Genomic DNA, 7,106 nt, shown 5'->3' on the forward strand with positions numbered 1-7,106 from the left:
CTTGGTATCTTAGGTGCCGTGAATAACTGTTGCCGCAGCGTCAGACTCTGGAATTGGCGCTGAGCGGGCGAGCAGAATGCCTCGGTGTTCATGAGGCTGAGGGTGTTGTGGAAGAGGTTGGCATCTCCTCTCAGGATGCTTATTGCTGGTGCTGTGGCTGCTTTTGGGATAACTTTTTTTTTTCTTTTCCTTTTGCAGAGGAAGAGGAGGAAGCTGGTGACCACAGGAACGTACTGGATGGCTGTTTTCTGTGGACTGCCTCAAGGATGGATTCGGACCCCTGGCCCTCCAAAAGCTAAGTTTAGAGACTGGCGCTCGAGAGGGGACGAGGTTGAGAATTGCAAAAAGGTGTCTTTGAAGTTGGCGTAGGGGAGAGGTTTGTCCTGGAGGGCAGTCTCCTTTAGGCACGTAAGGGATGCGGCTTACTGTTCGGCATTCCCGGGCAGGGTGGTTCCAGCCTGTGTGTGTTGTTGTCTTTCGTGTGGTCCGTGTTCTGTGTCTTAGACCTTTCTTGGGTCTCGAGGTCGTCTTTAAGCTCCAGGAGCACGGCATGGCGCCTCAGGCGCCATCCCTAGGGTCTCGAACGCCTGCACCCATGGGCATAGCACCATTCGGCTGCTGGTCGTCTTGCGTTAGAAGCTTAAAGCTTGCATTGGTCTTGCGTCTTGGAAGTTTCCGGATGGCCCGCGTCTACAACTGGGACTTCTTCCCTATGTCATTATGTTCTTAGGTCTTGAAGCCAGGCTTCCCCCGCATACATCTTATCAGTCTTGACAGTCCCTTCTTATCACAGATGATGATGTCCTACGCTCTGTTTCAGGGGCTTCCATAGAGCCTCTTCACATCACCACCACGGTCTCCAGGTCGTCTTGCCCGACGGTGACTTCCGTCTGGGTGTCATCCTTCTTGCTGAGAGTTTTCTCTCATCCTTGAGATGCGTTGTTTTTAGCGTTTTGTGTAGTGTTGGTCTGTGCTTGTGTGTGTGTCTGGCTCGGAGCCCCCCTGCCCGGGTGTGTAGAGTCCAGGGCAGGCAGAATAGTGACGAGAGTCTACAGTTAATATGTGGATCTGTGGCGACCGAGGCAAAGGTTGGGTAGTCATCTGGAATTAATTTGCTCTCAGTAGGTTGGGTGCGTGGGTGTTTTATTAGTGGGTGTTGGCATAAGCAGAGCCAAGTCGGAGAGGCTGTTCACAGTCAGTGAAGGACACAGTATCTCAAAGATGTTCAGGCTGCTTTGTGTGGGGTGTAATGTTTGTGGGCTTTTTCTGTGGTTTTTTTTTTTTTTTGATGGCAGGCTGTAGTTGGATCTAATTGAACAGTGTTCCGAAGTAGAAACAAGACCTTTGGAATTAAGCTATCGCTCTGCATCGGCGTAATGTTGGATTTTTTTTTTTTTTCTCTTTTTAGATGCCGAGAGATGAGATGTGCAGGGTGACGTAGGGGAGCCGAGAGGAGCGCTGTACGGAGGTGGCTCGGCATGTGGCATTAGAGGGAAGATGTGACTGGCGCCTCTATGAATACAATTGGGTACTTTTTTTTTCATGTGAATGAAGACAGAAGATAGGAGTTGATGGTGTGGCGGTTTGGCAGAAGCGCAGTGGTAATGTTGTGTTTCTTGGTCTCTTAGGTGCTGTGAATAACTATCATTGCAGCCTCGGACTCCGGAATCGGCGCAGAGCGGGCAAGCAGAACGCCACGGCATTCGGGAGGCTGAGCGTGTCGTCGAAGAGGTTGGCATCTCCTCTCAGGATGCTTATTGCTGGTGCTGTGGCGGCCTCTGGGATTATGTTTTATTTTCCTTTTGCAGAGGAAGAGGAGGAACCTGGTGACTGCGGAAATGTATCGGATGGCTGGTTTTTGCGGACCGCATCGAAGAAGGATTCAGATGGCTGGCCCTCCAAAAGCTAAGTTGACAGTCAGGCGCCGGAGAGGGGCCGAGGTGGACAATTGCAAAATGGGGTCTTTGACGTTAGCGTAGTGGCGAGGGCTGTCCCGGGGCACAGTCATATTTAGGAAGGTAAAGGATGTTGCTTACTGCTCAGTGTGACGCTAGCGTGTCCCGGGCAGGGCAGTTCCAGCCCGTGCGTGTTGTCATGTCGTTCATGTGGTCTGTGTTGTGTATCTTCGCCCCTTCTTGGGTCTCGAGGTCATCTTTGAGCTCCAGGAGCACGACGTGGGGCCCTGGGCGTCATCCTTAGGGTCTCGAATGCTTGGGCCTGTGGGCGTAGCACCATTCATCTGATGCTCTTCTTGCGTTAGCATCTTAAAGCGTGCATCAATCTTGCCTCTCGGAAGTTTCTGGACGGCCCACTTCCACGTCTGGGAGTTCTTCCCTGCGTCGTTACGTTCTTAGGTCTTGAAGCCAGACTTCCTGCACGTCCATCTTAGCGGGCTCAACAGTCCATTCTTATTACGTACCATCACGTTCTACAGTTTGCTTCAGGGGGTTCCGTAGAGCGTCTTCATGTTGACATCATCACGATCCCACAGATTTTCTTGCACGACGGTGACTTTGGTCCCCGCGTCATCTTTCTTGCTGAGAGTTTTCTCTCATCTTTGAGGCGTGTCGTTCGTAGCGTTCCGTGTAGTGTCTGTCCGTAACCGTGAGTGTTTGGCTCGGGGCTGCCCTGCCTGGGCACGTAGTGTCCAGGGTGGGCGGAATCCTGTGGAGAGTCTATATGTAGTACATGAATCCCAGTAGATCGGGGCAAAGGTGTTAGAGTTGTCTCAGGGTAGCCTTTGGGAGGCTGTGTAGACACCTCTTCTGTTTTGTTTGGGAAGAGCAGAGGCATGTTGGAAAGGCAATACAGCAGCAGTGAAGAAGAGTTCATGTGGAAGAGGGTACAGCTGGTTTTGGTGCGGATTTTTTTTTTTGTAATTTTCTTTGTGTACGGTTGTATTTGGACCTTAGATGGTATTTGTAAAAAGGTGCAAGGCTTTTTGTTGTTATGACTCTATTGCTCTGCCTCAGGGTGATTTCTCTGATGTCGTTCTTGCAGATGCAACAGGACAAGCTTGGCGGGGCAGCGTAGGAGAGGAGAGCAATGTAAGAAGGTGAGTCAGCACGTGGTATTAGAGAGAAGATGTGGCTCTGAGTACTGTATGTATTGGTTCTTTCCAATTTGAAGTTTTGAAGCAATGAATGACATGGGATGTGGGGATGGGGATGAGTCAGTCACTTCAGCCCACCCGCTGCTGCTGACCTTATCACATCTGCCTCAGAGGGAGCAACTTTCAAGTTTTAAAGCAACCCATGTCTGTTGGGTTTTATGGGTGGTTTGCGAGCCTTCAGGTTGCACGCCTCGGGGGAGGATGGGCGGGCAAGGTGAGGGAGTGGGAGATGGGGAATTTGGTAGGGTTTTGGGCAGTATCTCGGCGTGTGTTTCTTCGGTTGGTGTGACATGCAGGGTCAGAGGGGCGATGCTGCGCACCCACGGAGGAGTCCCAGCAAGTGAGGCGGTTGTGGACACGTTGGCGTCTAATAGCCCAGTGCTACATTGCGGCTCAGGGGAGTGTTTGTCTTTGGTTTTGCAGGCGCCGCAGGCATCCGGAGCCGGACGAGCGTTGGAGGTGAGCTGGGTAGCAGAGAGGTAGCGCATGGGGGTGGTGGTTTCCCGTAAGCTCAACAGTAATATTGTGTGTCTTAGGTGTTTTAGGTGCCAGAACCAGAGTGTGCCACAAAGTCCAAACCCAGAATCCATGCGGAGCAGGTGAGCAGAAGGGTACGGCGCGTGTGATGCGGGGTACAGTTGCAGTACAACTTAGTGTTGATGGACGTGATGGTGCCTGATGGCACCATTTTGTGCAAATCGGGATTACGTTGCTCAGTAACTTCCTTGACTGCCATTTGAGATGGTCTTGTGTTGTACGCTTAAGAATTTGGTTCCGTACTATGTTCTTGTATATTTGAAATAGTATTGCTCCGCCTCACTCAGTATCGGTTTCGCATCGTGTTGCCCCGTCACGCTCTTGATTGCTCTGTGTTCTATTCTGGCATCGTACCACACCGTGTTGCGTGGTTTTTTTTTTTTAATCGGTTGTTCTTTGACTGTGTAATGCCTTGTACCGCCCTCTATTGCGTTATGTCTCGTGTTATATTGCCCCGTCGTAGCCTTGACTGCCTTCTGATCTGTTCGGGCCTCGTACCACGCTGTATTGCGGGTTTTTTAATCGGTTGTTCTTCATCTGGCTTTCTAATGCCTTGTACCGCCCTGTATTGTGTAACATCTTGCATTATATTGCCCCGTCATAGTCTCGACTGCCTTCTGATCCACTCTGGCATCGCACCGCACTGTATTGTGTGGTTTTTAATCGGTTCTTCTTTATTTGACTGTGTAATGCCTTGTACTGCTGTGTATTGTGTTACTTCTCATGTTATAGTGTGCTGTCGTTGTCTTGACTGCCTTCTGATGTTTTCTGGTATTACAGTTGAACGTATGCTGGGTTTCTTAATCGGTTGTTCTTCGTTTGGCTGCATGTTGCCTTGTTACCACCTGGTATGGTGTTGTGTCTTGCATTGTATTGCCCTGTCACTGTCTCGACGGTCATTTTACACGTTCCGTCCTAGGACCGCGCTGTATTGTGAATTCTTTCATGGGTTGTTGTTTCCTTGACTGTGTCGCCTGGTAGGGCCCCGTATCGCGTTACGTCTTGCCTTGTATTGCTCTGTCATTGTGGTGACCGACATCTGATATATTCTACCGTTGTATGGCACCGTACCGTCAATTCTTTCATTGTCTGCTCTGCATTTGATTGTATGTTGCCTTGTACTGCCCTGTGTAAGGTTAGATCTTGCATGGTGTTGCCCTGTCGTTGTCTTGCCAGTTATTTTAGAGTCTCTGGCACAGTATTGTGCAATTTTTAACCAGTTGGTCTGTATTTGACCGCTGTTGCGATGTCACCCCCCTTTTTCCTCCAGGCTGCTGCTCGAGCTATAACGACCAGCAGGAGTCGCTACGAGTGGCACTTGAACTTTGTGGGGTGGCTGGCACCAGAGTCAAGACACTGTGAGTCAGTTAGCTTGCTATAGACCTAGCGGACAGACCAAGAGCCCCTTGAGCTTTCTTGCAAGGCAGCGGCCTGTTTGCCAGCATTTCCCGGGGACACTCACTTAAGGTTCTGCTCCTCTAGGTTGAGAGAAGCCTTGCCGCAACAGATTCTGGGTAAGTGACTAACAGCATGCCAGACTTTGCCATCTTAGCTGAGCGATACGAAGGGTTTGATCACGCAGATATGATCCTTTAGAGGTGAACCGTTGCCCAAGTCCGGGGCGAGGATGGGATCCAGCCGCACCTAGACTCCTCTCGGAGAAGGAGTTTAGAAAGCAAGGGGGTCCTTTCCGAGCCTCGTGACTCAACGGGAGGGTCTCCCTGACAGCTCGTCTGACCCTGGCCCCTAGGCAGGAAATAATCCAGGGTCCGTGGCCACGGAACCTGATAAAGCGCCGTCATGCGCACTGCTGCCTTTGGAGAATCACTGTGTTGATGTTTCTGAATGTTTCTCTACTTTTCTCTTAGGAGTGAAGTGAATGGCTCCACCTGCCACAACTGCATATTGCCTTGTCCGGCCCCGTGTTGGGTTACGTCTTGCCTTGTATTGCCCTATCGTTGTCATGATTGCCACCTGACCCATGGTGTCATAGTAGTGCACTGCATTGTGAATTTTTTGACTGTCTGTTATTTATTTGACTGAGTATTGGCTGGCAGTGGCCTGTATTGTGTTATCTTGCACCGTATTGCCCTGTATTTGCCGTGACTGCCCTCTGAGACTTCCTGAGATCGTAGGGCGTTCTGTTGTGGGTTTTGTAATTGGCTGTTCTTTGTGTGACTGTGTATTGCTTTGTGCTGCCCTGTATTGTGTTACAGCTCATGTTGCATTACTCTGTCATTGTTTTGACTGCGTTTTGGGACAGTGTCACAGTGCTGCACTGGATTATGGGTATTTTAACTGTTCTTGACTTGGCTGCGCGTTGCCTTTTACTGCTCTGTGTGATGTTAGGTCTTGCACTGTATTGGTCTGTCGTTGTCTTGGCTGTTACTTTGGACTGTCTGGGATTGTACTTATTTATTGTGAAAGTTCCATTGGTTGTTCCTTATTTGACTGCTGGGGTGGTGCGGGCGCCCCTTCGTTTTGGCGCCCCAATCATCCATGGAGTTGTTCTGAGTGGTACTTGAAGTTGGGGGATGGTTGGCAACACAGTGGGGACCTAGATATTTTGTTCCTGTGCTGATGTGACTATAAGTCAATTAGCTTACCCCATAAATAGTGGACAGCCCAAGAGCCTTTTGACTTCTGCATGGCAGGGGCCTCCGTGCCAGGATCTCCCCTTGAGCAGGGACGCTCAATTAAGGTTCTGCTCCTCGAGATAGAGATGCCTTGCCGCAACAGATTCTCAGTAAGTGACTAATAGCATACAAAACCTTGTAGCCTTAGCTCAGTGATATAAAGGGTCGATGGCGCAGATACAATCCTTTAGAGGTGAACCGTTGCCTAAGTCCGGGGCTAGGAATTGGATCCAGCCGCACCTAGACTCCTCTCCGAGAAGGAGTTTAGAAAGCAAGGGGGTTGTGGCTCAACGGGAGGGTCTCCCTAACAGCTCGTCTGACCCTGGCCCCTGTGCAATAAATGATCTGGGGTACGTGGCCACGGAACCTGGTAAAGGGATGTTACGTTCACTGCTGCCTTTGTCGAAACACTGTGTTGATGTATCTAAATGTTTCTCTACTTCTCTCAGGACTGAAGTGAATCGCTCCACCCGCCACAACTGCATATTGCCTTGTCCGGCCCCGTATTGGGTTACCTCTCGCCTTGTATTGCCCTGTCCTTCTTTTGGTTGCCATCTGACCCATGTGAATTCACTGCACTGTGAATTTTTTGACTGTCTGTTATTTATTTGACTGAGTATTGCCTTGTACTGCCTTGTGTACTGCGACGTAGTGCTTTGTCTTGCCCTGTAATTGCCTTGACTGCCATCCGAGATGTTTTGAGATCGTACGGCAGCGTAGTGCGGGTTTTCTGGTCAGCTGTTCTCTATTTGACTGTGTACTGCCTTGCGCTGCCCTGCACGGTGTTCTGTCTCGCGTTGTCATTGTCTCGACCGACGTGT

This window comes from Chroicocephalus ridibundus, chromosome 16 (genome assembly GCF_963924245.1).
Source record: "Chroicocephalus ridibundus chromosome 16, bChrRid1.1, whole genome shotgun sequence".
NCBI classification, from domain to species: Eukaryota; Metazoa; Chordata; class Aves; order Charadriiformes; family Laridae; genus Chroicocephalus; species Chroicocephalus ridibundus.